Genomic DNA, 17,082 nt, shown 5'->3' on the forward strand with positions numbered 1-17,082 from the left:
TTGACCAAGATATTTTTCTCACCCAGCATGGGTATATGTAAAATGACACCCCAAAACACATTGCCCAACTTCTCCTGAGTACGGCGATACCAGATGTGTCACACTTTTTTGCTGCCAAGGTGGGCAAAGGGGCACATATTCCAAAGTGCACCTTTCGGATTTTGCAGGGCATTTTTTACACATTTTGATTGCAAAGTTCTTCTCACACATTAGGGCCCCTAAATTGCCAGGGCAGTATAACTACGCCACAAGTGACCCCATTTTGGAAAGAAGACACCCCAAGGTATTCCGTGAGGGGCATGGCGAGTTCCTAGAATGTTTTATTTTTTGTCGCAAGTTAGTGGAATATGAGACTTTGTAAGGAAAAAAGAAAAAAAAAAGAAAAATCATCATTTTCCGCTAAATTGTGACAAAAAATAAAAAATTCTAGGAACTCGCCGTGCCCCCCACGGAATACCTTGGGGTGTCTTCTTTCCAAAATGGGGTCACTTGTGGCGTAGTTATACTGCCCTGGCAATTTAGGGGCCCAAATGTGTAAGAAGTACCTTGAAATCAAAATGTGTAAAAAATGGCCTGCGAAATCTGAAAGGTGCCCCTTTGCCCACCTTGGCTGCAAAAAAGTGTCACACATCTGGTATCGCCGTACTCAGGAGAAGTTGGGGAATGTGTTTTGGGGTGTCATTTTACATATACCCATGCTGGGTGAGAGAAATATCTTGGCAAAAGACAACTTTTCCCATTTTTTTTATACAAAGTTGGCATTTGACCAAGATATTTCTCTCACCCAGCATGGGTATATGTAAAATGACACCCCAAAACACATTGCCCAACTTCTCCTGAGTACGGCGATACCAGATGTGTGACACTTTTTTGCAGCCTAGATGCGCAAAGGGGCCCAAATTCCTTTTAGGAGGGCATTTTTAGACATTTGGATCCCAGACTTCTTCTCACACTTTCGGGCCCCTAAAAAGCCAGGGCAGTATAAATACCCCACATGTGACCCCACTTTGGAAAGAAGACACCCCGAGGTATTCAATGAGGGGCATGGCGAGTTCCTAGAATTTTTTTTTTTTTGCATAAGTTAGCGGATATTGATTTTTTTTGTTTTTTTTCTCACAAAGTCTCACTTTCCGCTAACTTAGGACAAAAATTTCAATCTTTCATGGACTCAATATGCCCCTCACGGAATACCTTGGTGTGTCTTCTTTCCGAAATGGGGTCACATGTGGGGTATTTATACTGCCCTGGCTTTTTAGGGGCCCTAAAGCGTGAGAAGAAGTCTGGAATATAAATGTCTAAAAATGTTTATGCATTTGGATTCCGTGAGGGGTATGGTGCGTCCATGTGAGATTTTATTTTTTGACACAAGTTAGTGGAATATGAGACTTTGTAAGAAAAAACGAAAACAAAAACAAACAAAAAATTTCCGCTAACTTGTGCCAAAAAAAATGGCTGAATGGAGCCTTACCAGGGGGGGAGTGATCAATGACAGGGGGGTGATCACCCATATAGACTCCCTGATCACCCCCCTGTCATTGATCACCCCCCCTGTAAGGCTCCATTCAGACATCCGCATGATTTTTTACGGATCCATGGATACATGGATCGGATCCACAGAACGCATGCGGACGTCTGAATGGAGCCTTACAGGGGGGTTATCAATGACAGGGGGTGATCAGGGTAATCACCCCCCTGTCACTGATCACCCCCCCTGTAAGGCTCCATTCAGACGTCCGCATGATTTTTACGGATCCATGGATACATGGATCGGATCCACAGAACGCATGCGGACGTCTGAATGGAGCCTTACAGGGGGGTTATCAATGACAGGGGGTGATCAGGGTAATCAGGGTGATCACCCCCCTGTCACTGATCACCCCCCCTGTAAGGCTCCATTCAGACATCCGCATGATTTTTTACGGATCCATGGATACATGGATCGGATCCACAAAACGCATGCGGACGTCTGAATGGAGCCTTACAGGGGGGTTATCAATGACAGGGGGTGATCAGGGTAATCACCCCCCTGTCACTGATCACCCCCCCTGTAAGGCTCCATTCAGACGTCCGCATGATTTTTACGGATCCATGGATACATGGATCGGATCCACAGAACGCATGCGGACGTCTGAATGGAGCCTTACAGGGGGGTTATCAATGACAGGGGGTGATCAGGGTAATCAGGGTGATCACCCCCCTGTCACTGATCACCCCCCCTGTAAGGCTCCATTCAGACATCCGCATGATTTTTTACGGATCCATGGATACATGGATCGGATCCACAAAACGCATGCGGACGTCTGAATGGAGCCTTACAGGGGGGTTATCAATGACAGGGGGTGATCAGGGTAATCAGGGTGATCACCCCCCTGTCACTGATCACCCCCCCTGTAAGGCTCCATTCAGACATCCGCATGATTTTTTACGGATCCATGGATACATGGATCGAATCCACAAAACGCATGCGGACGTCTGAATGGAGCCTTACAGGGGGGTTATCAATGACAGGGGGTGATCAGGGTAATCACCCCCCTGTCACTGATCACCCCCCCTGTAAGGCTCCATTCAGACGTCCGCATGATTTTTACGGATCCATGGATACATGGATCGGATCCACAGAACGCATGCGGACGTCTGAATGGAGCCTTACAGGGGGGTTATCAATGACAGGGGGTGATCAGGGTAATCAGGGTGATCACCCCCCTGTCACTGATCACCCCCCCTGTAAGGCTCCATTCAGACATCCGCATGATTTTTTACGGATCCATGGATACATGGATCGGATCCACAAAACGCATGCGGACGTCTGAATGGAGCCTTACAGGGGGGTTATCAATGACAGGGGGTGATCAGGGTAATCACCCCCCTGTCACTGATCACCCCCCCTGTAAGGCTCCATTCAGACGTCCGCATGATTTTTACGGATCCATGGATACATGGATCGGATCCACAGAACGCATGCGGACGTCTGAATGGAGCCTTACAGGGGGGTTATCAATGACAGGGGGTGATCAGGGTAATCAGGGTGATCACCCCCCTGTCACTGATCACCCCCCCTGTAAGGCTCCATTCAGACATCCGCATGATTTTTTACGGATCCATGGATACATGGATCGGATCCACAAAACGCATGCGGACGTCTGAATGGAGCCTTACAGGGGGGTTATCAATGACAGGGGGTGATCAGGGTAATCAGGGTGATCACCCCCCTGTCACTGATCACCCCCCCTGTAAGGCTCCATTCAGACATCCGCATGATTTTTTACGGATCCATGGATACATGGATCGAATCCACAAAACGCATGCGGACGTCTGAATGGAGCCTTACAGGGGGGTTATCAATGACAGGGGGTGATCAGGGTAATCACCCCCCTGTCACTGATCACCCCCCCTGTAAGGCTCCATTCAGACGTCCGCATGATTTTTACGGATCCATGGATACATGGATCGGATCCACAGAACGCATGCGGACGTCTGAATGGAGCCTTACAGGGGGGTTATCAATGACAGGGGGTGATCAGGGTAATCAGGGTGATCACCCCCCTGTCACTGATCACCCCCCCTGTAAGGCTCCATTCAGACATCCGCATGATTTTTTACGGATCCATGGATACATGGATCGGATCCACAAAACGCATGCGGACGTCTGAATGGAGCCTTACAGGGGGGTTATCAATGACAGGGGGTGATCAGGGTAATCACCCCCCTGTCACTGATCACCCCCCCTGTAAGGCTCCATTCAGACGTCCGCATGATTTTTACGGATACATGGATCGGATCCACAGAACGCATGCAGACGTCTGAATGGAGCCTTACAGGGGGGTTATCAATGACAGGGGGTGATCAGGGTAATCAGGGTGATCACCCCCCTGTCACTGATCACCCCCCCTGTAAGGCTCCATTCAGACATCCGCATGATTTTTTACGGATCCATGGATACATGGATCGGATCCACAAAACGCATGCGGACGTCTGAATGGAGCCTTACAGGGGGGTTATCAATGACAGGGGGTGATCAGGGTAATCAGGGTGATCACCCCCCTGTCACTGATCACCCCCCTGTAAGGCTCCATTCAGACATCCGCATGATTTTTTACGGATCCATGGATACATGGATCGGATCCACAGAACGCATGCGGACGTCTGAATGGAGCCTTACAGGGGGGTTATCAATGACAGGGGGTGATCAGGGTAATCACCCCCCCTGTAAGGCTCCATTCAGACGTCCGCATGATTTTTTACGGATCCATGGATACATGGATCGGATCCACAGAACGCATGCGGACGTCTGAATGGAGCCTTACAGGGGGGTTATCAATGACAGGGGGTGATCAGGGTAATCAGGGTGATCACCCCCCTGTCACTGATCACCCCCCCTGTAAGGCTCCATTCAGACGTCCGCATGATTTTTACGGATCCATGGATACATGGATCGGATCCGTAAAAATCATGCGGACGTCTGAACGGAGCCTGACAGGGGGGTGATCAATGACAGGGCGGTGATCAATGACAGGGGGGTGATCAGGGAGTTTATATGGGGTGATCAGGGGTTTATAAGGGGTTAATAAGTGACCGGGGGGGGGGGGGGTGTAGTGTAGTGTAGTGTGGTGTGGTGTTTGGTGGGACTGTACTGACCTACCTGAGTCCTCTGGTGGTCGATCCTAACAAAAGGGACCACCAGAGGACCAGGTAGGAGGTATATTAGACGCTGTTATGAAAACAGCGTCTAATATACCTGTTAGGGGTTAAAAAATTCGGATCTCCAGCCTGCCAGCGAGCGATCGCCGCTGGCAGGCTGGAGATCCACTCGCTTACCTTCCGTTCCTGTGAGCGCGCGCGCCTGTGTGCGCGCGTTCACAGGAAATCTCGCGTCTCGCGAGATGACGCGCCGATGCGTCCAGGAGGAGAAAAGCAACCACCTTCCGGACGCATCGGCGCGTTAGGCGGTCCGGAGGTGGTTAAACAGCATGAAACTGGGCCTTCAAATTATGAGGACTGAAAGCACGAATTATTTTCTTGATACAAATCTAGACTGCTTGCGGTCACCACTAGGGGGAGCTTAAAAAATACTTACCATATATGAGCTTGTGATCAGAGCACCATGATACAATAACACAGGTTCTCTGCGGACAACTGCCTGTGTCATGCTATTACGGTGCTGTGATCATGTGGGAACTGCCACTTTGCCTGCGCAATCAGGAACAGGACCATGGCTAAAAACACAGCAGTGGTCCTACTCTAATGGAAGAGTCATTTAAATCCTTGTATGCAATGATAAGATTGCTGGACACAAGAGGAAAGCAAAGAAAGGATCCCCCTTTGATCATGTCACAAGGATTTCCTGTGACAAGATCTTTACCCACAAACAATGGATGGATCCTAGGGTAATCTGTTAAAGGGGTTGTGCCACGAAAAATATTCTACGTTTTCAAACCAGCACCTGGATCTGAATAATTCTGTACCTAGTTTAGTAGTAGTAACTAGTATATGTTTCCACAGGCACTTAAGGGAATTTACAGGAGTAGAATATTGCTGACTTTTCCTCAGGATAGGTCATCAGTATCTGATTAGGGGGTGGGGGGGGGGGGTCTGACTCCCAGAACCTCCACCAATTAGCTCTGTGAAGAGGTTGTCACAATTCAGTGAGCTCAGTGGCCTGTCCCTAGGCCAATGACGTCACGTTCATCGATCACATCCTGTGTGAATCTCAGTCACTATACAAATGTATGCACATGGCTCGCTGTGAGGGAGCCGCAGTGCTCACCGGAGCACCAAGGCCTCTGTAAACAGCTGATCGGCAGGGGTGCCAGATGTCGGACCCCCACCAATCAGATATTGATGACCTATCCTCAGGATATTCTCCTTCCATAAAGCCTATTAACCACAAGACTTGTACAACATTCCCAAACTAATGATTTCAAATAGGATATTATAAGAAAACCGAAGAAAAGTCTTATTATGTAAAGTTCTATAAAGTGCTACTTTCGCTGTCATCAATAGCTTATGCAACACAACGACCAGTAAATCTTATGACTATCAGTGTGACAGCGAGAAGTAATCAACCGTAAAATCACAAATCATAAGGGCGCCAATTCCATTAGTCCTCACATCTCATCACTGAGAATTCATAGATTGACAGGCGCTGCCTATCTACAAAGGATCGAGCATGTTGAAATGCATCTTGCCTTATCCACTCCTCCAACAGCGGATGTTGGGAGACAATCTGGCTGCCCACATACATATGAGATTTCTGAAATCAGTAGGAAACATCAGCCGTTATGTGAAGTGTATCGTCAGATTCCAATCATGAAGGGGAAAAAATTCCACTGGAATGACCAAGCGTATTGTAATCTGTCAGTATTCTGGCTCTGGATTGCACGCGAATTCCAGATGATACTGTGTATCATCAGTATTGCTTCAGTATTTCCTCACGTTGCATTTGATATTAGGAATGAAGAGCTATATAGCTATATATTCATTACTAATGTGATCCAGGCAAGTGTCATGGCAGTCGAGGTGACTGTGACTTCAGACTACTGCTTCCCTGGCATTTATTTTTGTCACTTTCTACACTGTACTAATGTAAAGCAAATGGAGTGAGAAAGCAGAGCAGGGGACGTTACACATCTCAAGTTGGGAGCATGAAGATAAACAACCAGTGAACACACTGATGGAGGCTAGTGAGCAAGTTTAAAGGGATTTCCAGCCGGTAGACATCAATGACCTATCCCGAGGAAAGGTCATTAACAACCCATCGATGGGAGCACGGCAGCTGGCACCCCACCAATCACCCGATTTTTTTAGGCGCTGGCTGCTGCTGAAAACAGCTGATCAGTGAGGGTTTCTGGGTGTCAGACCCCCACTTATCTGATATTGATGACCTATCCGGACTTTGCAAAACTTTATTAAACTCAAACGCTATCATAGCTACTATGCTATTACCCAACTCCAGTAGTCAGTCCAAGATCAGAAACACTTAAAACAGAAGTAGAAAGATGAACCTACCTTGGTTGGGACTCGGGCAGTTAATATAAATGTTCGACATGATGTTAGCACCTAGAAAAAAAATTATAAAATAAAAATAAATTCAATTACATTGAATCCAGCCAACAAATTAGGTTTAAATGAACAATGACAACTTAAAGGGGACCTGTCACCAATGGAAATGCAAAATAATCTCCAGGCAGCATGTTATAGAGCAGGAGGAGCTGAGCAGGCTGATATATAGTTTTATGGGAAAAGATTCAGAAAATCTTGTATTTCATTCATTGAAATTCCTGCTCTGGGCTTTGAAGTTCAGGAGGCGGTCCTATCAGTGATTGACAGCTATCTTTGTATACACCGTCATAGAGGAAGGCTGTCAATCACTGATAGAACCACCTCCCTGACTCCATAGCTCAGAAGGGTACTGGGAAATCCCTACTTGTAGATCTCTAGCAATCCCCTTTTATCTGTGGGGTAACATGGCAAAAAATGTTCAATTTTCCTGGAGATCTACCACAGGAGAATAAGTATTACAAAGCATCCATTGAAATCAATGGGTAGTCTGTAATACACAGTATCTGGTCCCTGCTCTGGCCCAAAAAATTACAAGCGAGAACCACCACCTAGTTATTAAAGGGGTATCCCACAGGGAGTCCTACCGCTGGGGCACCCCTACTGATTACGAGAACGTACCTGTACCCAAACAGAGCAGTTAGTCGGAAATGTGCGGCACCATTCCATTCATTTCTATGCCAAAGTATTGAACTATACCAACATCATACAGGTGAATTCAGGAGGGCACCTGCAGTCATTGGCCAGGTGCATAAGTGGTGCCCCTATAAATTAATGCTGGGAGCATCAGATTGTCATATACCCAGCTGGCAGCCGTACTGGTGGCTCTGATGGCTCCCTGGGCTTTTTCCCACCGGGAAATTTGCTTTGGTATATATTTTGGTGTAGCAACCTAACAACAAAATTATGGATGATATAATCTAAAAAGATACAGCGCGCTGTAATTACAAATTGGTGACGTATCAAACCACGTGGGATGCCACATGAGACGCCATCGAACACGTGACTTACACTCGAAAGTTTCGACCGAGTGCAACACGCCAATTGAACATGAACCTACACCGGACTATCGGTGCCTGCACGGCAAAGGATATCTACGCTGCGGTCTGTTCCACCGAATAGCCACCGGGGAGGTGGTGAAGATACGGTAAAGAGACTGCTCTTTTTTTCACATGTTTGCCTGCTATACTATATTCTCCCATTGATTTGGTAATCACATCAAAGCAATAAGTGGTTATACATTTCACTACTGAGAACAAGATCTGGAGGACTTTTATACTTATACTTTTATTTTTACGTTTACTTTTTACTTTCCTATGTAGTTTCTCATTCTCATCAATCGACTATTTGATCAACTACTCGATTTATCGTTCAATTGTTTATTGATTATTTCTAGCAATCGATTATTTGAATTATTATTCGATTTATTGTTCAATCATCTCAACAACATGTAATGATATGTTTTTAAACATATTCGGTTTTATAGTTTTACGTTAATAAATTTACAGTTTGATGCAGCCCCCTATGGTTTGAGTGCCCGTTTTACTTATATACTATCTTTGCATCTGTTTATTGGAGTAAACCTATTTGTGAGCACCTGAATCCATTTGGTTTGGAGGTGAGCCGCCTGTTCATCTTTTTTAGGTATATATTTTAAATTAGTAAAATCTGAGTAAATATTAGTAATGAGGAAGAATAAAATGTAATAGAAAAAACTTGAAGATTTTATATTCAGTAGCAAACAAGAATTCCAAAATTATTTCAAACTCATATTTTATTCTAACGTATACTAACAGCTCCTGAGTCCTGACTGAAAGCGGATAAGAAAATACAAAGGGATTCAACATGAATCATATTTTGCTGTATCGGCATAATTACATTCCTTTTATGTAGAACAAAATCATCATAAAAAATATTTAGCTCTATTCAAACAGGCAATATGATTTGTAAGCAGCTAAACAGTCATACCTTAAGGCAAATAATTCCAGTAATTGGTAGGGTTTTCTTTGTCTTATTACAGGAGAAAAATTAAAATGCAGCTTATGCTCTGTTGACTCTGTGTATGAGCGAACATATGCCGTTGTATAGGCATATACTGCCAATAGGGTCCAACTGTAAAAAATAAATAAAAATATGCACTTCTTTTTTGCAGTTGTAGCCTGTACCCCTCAGCAGATAATAAGGTAGTCTATTGGACAGTGGCTCTGTCACCTTGCAAGCCTCATGTTCAGGCCCATCTCTCATCCCTGATATGGGGAGTTATACACGAATCTTATGCACCACAGTATCTGAAGGGTCGCCACCATCTTTGATGCCCCTGATCACCCCTTCCTCTCCCTGTAGGATTGGGGGGAGATGACAAATTGGGGTCCCTTCTGCTGCCACACATCATTGTATTAATCTTTACCTATGACCTACCTATGTTTATGTTTGTATGTGTGGTTTGGGGGGGGCAGGCACATTCTTTGCACAGGGGGCCTCTTCTGTCTGTGTACGCCCCTGACATAATTCATATATAGATACAAATGGTTTTTATAAGGGTTTGAAAAAGATTCAAAGAAATTATGATGCCGTTTGGGATGACCTGAATGCACTTTGTAGTGCAGCAGCAGGTACACCTCTTGTAGAAAAGATAAAGAAAGTTGCAACGAGTGATGAGATAGAAGATATCCAAAGGGATACTGATGCAAGGATGAATAAATCAGGAGATAGGTTCTTGAAAAGGGATGGGCGGATACTCAGGACTTGTTTTATTAATGGATTGAGAGATGAATTAAGAACAGAATTTATGAAAATCCATCCAGAATGCATGCATACCCCTCTTGATCAGTCACTGGTTGTTGTTCATAGTTTACAAGAACAGTTAAATAAGAGGGAAAATAAGCAGGCAATGAAACAGTCTGCCGTCCCTGTAATGATTGCATCATATGTTGGCCACACTGCTGGAGGAAGTGGGGCTGCGCGGGCGGAGGGACAGACACAGGAGAGGACACAAAGACAGTTGTACCTACTGCGGACAGAAGACAGTGGAGAATTTGACTAATTGCATTTATTGCAGGACTTTGTTGAAAACCTAAAGGACTAATGATTAACTGATTGACCTAGGTTCTCAGAGTATGCTTCCCTAAGATGAAATCCACTGAGTGTATAGGTTAATTAGGCAGGATAGCTAGTGAAGATGGCTTGAGAAGTAGAATCTTTAGGATGGATGCTGATCATCCCACTGAAAGAAATCTGCTTCTTAATGCACCCTGGTTCTTCCTTTTGTTTGTCACAGACAGGCACCCGGAGAACTGGTCTCAACGACACACACAGACGTGTTTCTGAAACCGTTCTGCTTTAATTCTACGGATTCAGCACCTTTATAGACAGTCTTCCACACATATTGGAAACAGATGTGATTCACATATTCACTTGTTGCTGGGCAGACTCCATTCCCTGTATGGGCATAAGGCTAATATAAACATATTCTCCTTCTAGTATGATGTCACCCAGAATCCTGTCCCGCATACAGATCATATAGCTTATTCTATTTAACCCTTCACCCACAATCTGCAAGAATTAGTATTCTTTCACTTTGTGTAAGTAGGAAGATTCCTTGAAACTGTCTTCCTCCAGCAGGGAGGTAGGGAAATCTATACAGTCCATGGAATAATGATAAAAAGAGGGGAGTAATGTGAGAGTAATGGGGTCATTGTAAGTATTATACTCTATAACATCAATGATTCTATTAAGCGTATATTCATATAGGTAAACCTTATTTCTGTAAAATGTATATTCACTGTAAGATTTATCATTTATTCCACTGTTCATAATTTTTTGGCCTTAAAACACATTCTGAAGGCCATCTGAAATTGTGCTGGTAAAGCGTGCTATGACATAAGTATTTCATCCAATTTGGGACGCAATGACTTAGGTTGGAGGAGGTTTAAAAATATGTGGTGTGAGCAGATATCTATCTACAGGTGAAACTCAAAAAATTAGAATATCGTGCAAAGTTCATTTATTTCAGTAATGCAATTTAAAAGGTGAAACTAACATATGGGATAGACTCATTACCTGCAAAGCAAGATATTTCAAGCCTTTTTTTTTTTTTTAATAATTTGGATGATTATAGCTTATAGCTTATGAAACCCCAAAGTCACAGTTTTGAGGTACCCTTTGCTCAGGGGGTATGGATTAATTAGCTGACTAGACTCTGACACTTTGAGCCTAGAATATTGAACCTTTTCACAAAATCCTAATTTTAAGTTGCATTAATGCAATTCCTATTAATTTGCATTACTGAAATAAATGGACTTTTGCACGATATTGCATGTTATCATGTCCAATTATGTAATTTGCAGAGATTGATTTTAAGTATTGTTACCTCCTTAAAACACCTAGTTACGCATATTATCATAAAGGTATACTAAAGATTTTTGGGGTGGTCTTTCAGATCTCCATAGATACACCACTGTGTCTGTGTGTTGGCCGACTTAATTACTTTGCATCTGAAAATTGAACTACTCTGATACAATCCATTTTTAATGGACATTTTTAAGTGATGCTTTTCTGAAAAACGGACAATACAAATGACCCCATTCAATTGTATGGAGACTGTCGGGATATATCCTATTTATGTGGACGTCGTATTTGTGTATATATTCTCTCAATAAAAAGGGCTATCCTTATCCACAAAACGGACCAGAATAGGACATGTTCTATAATTTTCCGCACCGAAAAACAGACCTGCAAAAATCACTGATGTGTGAATGGCGTCAAAGTAATGGGTTAGTATGCATGAGGTTAAAACAATAATGCATGTACTAAATTCCTCAATGTAAGTGGAGTAAAAACAAGAGTACAGTCATCCCTCAAGATACAATGGCCAAGATACAGTATTTGCAACAAAATGCACAGTATTTGCACAATGTTCTTTTCTGGGCCACCGTAAGGTGAAACCAGACTAAACATACAATGCCTCAGACTCAGATCCCACCAATCAACATGGCCATTTCAGTGGTAAAACACCTTTATTGGTTGTCTAGTAGTTCCTCTGTGGTACTAAATGTTCTGTACTGCTCCCTGAGCTGCTCCTTTGGACATCAGGTGAGCTGTGGCTTTTTCTGGTACATACAAATGACTGCCTGTCCCAAAAAAAAGTTGCCACCAAAATAAGATTCTCAATGGGGTTAAGGTCTGGACTCTGGTGGCAATCCATATGTGAAAATTATGTCTCATGCGCCCTGAACATTCACAATTTGAGCCTGATAAATCCTGGCATAGTCATCTTGGAATATGCCCGTGCCATCAGGGAAGAACAAATCCATTGATGGAATAACCTGGTCATTCAGTATGTTCAGGTAGTCAACCTACCTCATTCTTGGAGCACATACTGTTGCTGAACCTAGAGCTAACCAACTGCAGCAACCCCAGATCATAGCACTGCCCCCACAGGCTTGTACAGTAGGCACTAGGCATGATGGGTGCATCACTTCATCTGCCTCTCTTCTTACCCTGATGCGCCCATCACTTTGGAACAGGGTAAATCTTGACTGATCAGACCACATGACCTTCTTCCATTGCTCCAGAGTCCAATCTTTATGCTCCCTAGCAAATTTAAGCCTTTTTTCTGGTTTGTCTCACTGATTAGTGGTTTTCTTACGGCTACACAGCTGTTCTCTGCTTGATGCATGACAATGATTTGACCCTTCTCAAACAGACTAATATCTTTTCCACGACCTCGAGATGTGTCTTTTAACATGGTTGTTTAAGAAATGAGAAGCCACTCATTGCACCAGTTGGGGTTAAATAACTTGTTGCCAGTTGAAAGATAATCGCCTATGCAGTAATTATCCAATAGGAGGCTCATAGCTATTTTAGTTAAATCCAGGTGGTTACTTTTTTTTTGGACAGGCAGTATATGTACTGTGCAAGACCCTTAAAAAGCTCTTGCCCTCACCATAGAAAGTTATTTACAGCTGCTTATTTTTCTTAAAACTTCCCTTTTTCGTATTTTGGGATGACATTTTTGGGTTCTCGAACCAATAACCAGTTTTCCATAGAATTTTGGACTCAAGTTACAATGATTTCAACTTTCAATGGTCGTCCTGAAACCAATTAAAGGGGTTTTCTGTGATTTTGATACTGACTATCCTTAGCATAGTTCATCAGTATGTGATTGTGGGGGTCTGACACCTGGGACCCCTGCCGATCAGTTGTTTGAGAAGGCATCGTCACTCCTGTGAGCGCTGCAACCTTTTCTGTGCTTACCAAGCACAGTGCCATACATTGTTATAGTGGCCGTGCTCGGTATTGCACTCAGCCCCATTTACGGGAGTGCCGCCACCTTCTCAAACAGCTCATCAGCGGGGGTTCCGGGGTTGTGGACCCCCATTAATCAGATACTGATGACCTATCCTAAGGATAATACAAGAATATTTAGACTAGAACATTCAGAATCACAGGTGCATATCCATTAAGCAAACAGGATTGATAAAAAAAATAAAAAATGGATGCACACCATTATACATACAAACAAGCTAAACAAGGAAAATAAATGGGGATCATTCTAAATAAAAGGGGTATCATACCTACTATAAATGAGTCAATGAAAGCTCTTAGCGCACATATTTGATCAAACGTGTGTCGGGCCCATCTACCAGGCGTCAAGGTGGCTTCTGCAGACCGGTCCCTAACACTAATATACCGCCTCTCTTGGGCTTACCTAAGCCTACAATTTTCAGGCCAGTGTAGGAACCAGCTACATAAGTACTCTGCTCAGAAGTGCCAGGTAGATGGGCATTGTTCAGTCTAAAAGAGGAGCTACCCTCAATTAATACTACAAGAAAATTTAGACTAGAACATTCAGAATCACAGGTGCATATATATTTTTTATCTATCCTGAGGATAAGTCATTAGTATCAAAATCCCAGAAAACCCCTTTAATATTGTAACTTGTATTATTACCTATAGACTCTTCATGGAGTGCTGTATAAATGTTCCATTTCCCACTGCAAAAGATGGATATACATTTAAATTAATGCAAATTAGGAGCATGTTAGAGTTGTAGCAATGTTACTGACTTAAGGCGCATTTGCACACACTGACTGAGCAGGCAATTATCGGGAAGGGACGGTTCCTTCTCAATAACTGCTTGCTTGTCAGAGGAGGTGAAAACTGCATTTACATGCAGCAATCCCCTCCATTGTATGGGGACAACTGATAGCTACTGCAATCGCTCGTCCTCAGACAGATTCATTGTTTCTGGGAAGCAGAAATTGCCCAGTGCAAATCCAGCTTTATGCCTCATTAACATGTCAGTGTATGGTCAGTGATTTCCATCAGTTATTGTGAGCCAAAACCAAGTGTGGGTCTAATCACAGAACAGGAACAGATCTTCCCCTTATACCTTATGTCTGTGGAGGCTCCAATCCTGGTTTTGGATCACAATCACTGATGAAAATCAGTGACCAAAACACTGATGTGTGAATGAGGCTTTAGGGTTGCTGCACACAATGCGGATTATGCGTGTTTTAACACGCAGATTCACATGCAGAAAAACCACAGAGTAATACAGTACCAGCAAAGTGTATGAGATTAGACAAACCTTATGCATACTTTCTTCTTCCGTGCAGACATTAACCTGTACTGGCACTGGCAACACAACCAGTTACTCCGGTTTTTTACATCTTGCCAAATATTTATAAGAACAGGGACAATTCACCTGGACGACCTATAGTCTCAGGCATAAACGCCATCTTTTCTCCAATAGCTAACTTTTTAGATAGAGTTCTCCAGAATTTCACCATCTCTGCATCTTCATTTGTCAAAGATACTTCATACTGCCTGCTGAAATTAAGTGAACATCAGTTTGAAGAAGGTAATTTACTAGTCTCCTTTGATGTAGTTAGTCTCTACACACGGTTGGAGGCAGTACAACATACACTACACAACTCGAACTATTCCCTACAAAAGATACAGTTTTTTCTATCCCTCTTAGAGATCATCCTTACATGTAACTACTTTATTTTTAAGAATGATTTCTATATACAACGCAGGGGGACCGCTATGGGGTCCAATGTGGCCCCAGCGTACTCAAATATCTTTATGGTGCACTTTGAAGAGACTCACGTGTATCCATCCAGCTATTTCCACAAGGTGAGAGGCTGGATGAGATAAAGTGACGACATCTTCTTTATCTGGACAGGTACAGAGGAGCAACTACAAGAATTCAAAACCTACCTAAACAGTATCCACCAGGAACTGCAGTTTACCGCTGTCTGTTCAGTGGAAAAACTTCAATTCCTTGATACGTTAGTATATCCAGTAGGAGATACCCTACAAACTGACCTATACACTAAGACAATGGACAGAAATAACATTCTTAATTTTAAAAGTGCATATCCACAACAAATGGTTGAGTCCTTACCTTACAGCCAATTTCTACGAGTTAGAAAGATTGCAAGTGAGGATCAAAACATACAAACAAGATTAAATGATATGAGTTGAAAAATTATAGAGAGAGGTGTTCCCCCTACATTAGTCCAAAAACATCAGGAACGCAGTGGGAGTATAACAAAAAATGAACTTTTGACAAATAGAGGGATTAAGAAGGAGACTAACAGAACTCCCTTTAGCAACAGGATTGCAACTGTAATTAAAAAGAACTAGAAGATACTTACCCAAGCATTTCCTGACACTCCAGAATTTCAGAACCCTCCTCTACTCTCCTACAGGAGAACTACTAATATAAAAGATAGGTTGTTACATACATGCAGCTCTCCCTCCACCACGGATTCTATAGAGTGAAAAGACAGGTTGCTTTCCCTATTTGAATTGCTGCCACTGTAGCAGCATGATCAAGGTAAACTCGTTTGTACATCTACCATCAGGGGTCACATTCGACATTACTATACCTGCAGCTCCTCCTTTATGATCTATGTTTTCCCAAATGAGATTTTTGATTACTGATGGGGTTCCACAGCCCCGCAGGGGCAATCGCGAATTAATGCTTAAAAAATTGGAACTCAAATGGATCTACAGATTGGACACTCTAGAGCCAAAAGGACTTAACAGAGACTTTGGATTAAACATCTTTATTTAGAGACGACTCCCTATTGTATGTTTTTGCGCCCCCCCCCCCCCCTTTTCCCCCTCCTGGTAGAATTGTAACTTAAAATTACCAATTAAGGTTTGTGCCCAACAATTCATTTTTGTTCTCTCTCTGTTGTTCACAGGTGACCTTCCATGTGGAACCAGGGACTCCCATCTATGAATTTAGACTGCCCAGATTTGGATCTTGACTGCACAGATGTTTACAGCCAACCTTTCGCTTGGTATACTCTATTATTCCTCCAGGAAATTAGGTTCCTCTATTATTCCTCTTAGAAATTTTCCAATGAATAATCGCATATCGTGGCATCTACAAGGGGGTGAGTTTCTTTATCTTCCTCTAATGCAGGTTGTTTAGGGATGCCAGCTTGAATGTAGGGTCTTGGCACTTGTGACTCCCCATTCGGTTGTCATTCAAATGATGACCCACCTGGAGGATATATGTGCGACCCATTATTACTCATGTGCAACAGTTGTCTCGGGGTTAAGACCATTCATTTGGACTGGCCCCAGATAGCTTATAAATGAGTTGTGTGAATGGCCACTGAGACCCCCCAAAAAAGCAGAGTGTCTCCTAAATGTTGATCCCATGGTAAGAGGTGGTCACGGTTTTTAATAACTAAGTTCCTAGGATATGGTTGTGTGTCATTAAAATAATTATCTCAACCTATAGGATATCTTACGTTATGGCAAAACCCAGCAATCTGCCTTGAGGTATTACTCCCCTCTAAACCTAATTTCTCCACATATTTTTTGAGCTAGTGTGACCACTTTTCAGTGGTTTCCTAGCTACTATATGTGGATATATAATAGTTGCCCACAGGTTAGGTTATAGTGGGATTAATATTGGAGTTCTGAATAATCAAACTATGCAGGAGCGATTGCTATTTATAATATAAATCTGACTAGGAACCAGTTATGCCAAGCATG

At 43.1% G+C, this 17,082-nt stretch overlaps 1 protein-coding gene across 1 annotated transcript in view; it reads left to right on the forward strand.

Annotated features, from left to right (window-relative positions):
* The first annotated feature begins 15,776 nt into the window (after positions 1 to 15,776).
* The window catches only part of LOC122938794 (cytidine monophosphate-N-acetylneuraminic acid hydroxylase-like), a 342,933-nt gene continuing 341,627 nt past the window's right edge, over positions 15,777 to 17,082 (forward strand). The window contains exons 1-2 of the mRNA XM_044294574.1: positions 15,777 to 15,904; positions 16,278 to 16,472. The gene's annotated coding sequence lies outside the window, so the exon portion shown is untranslated. The remainder of the gene's footprint in view (positions 15,905 to 16,277; positions 16,473 to 17,082) is intronic.

Source organism: Bufo gargarizans, chromosome 5 (assembly GCF_014858855.1).
Source record: "Bufo gargarizans isolate SCDJY-AF-19 chromosome 5, ASM1485885v1, whole genome shotgun sequence".
Taxonomy (NCBI): Eukaryota; Metazoa; Chordata; class Amphibia; order Anura; family Bufonidae; genus Bufo; species Bufo gargarizans.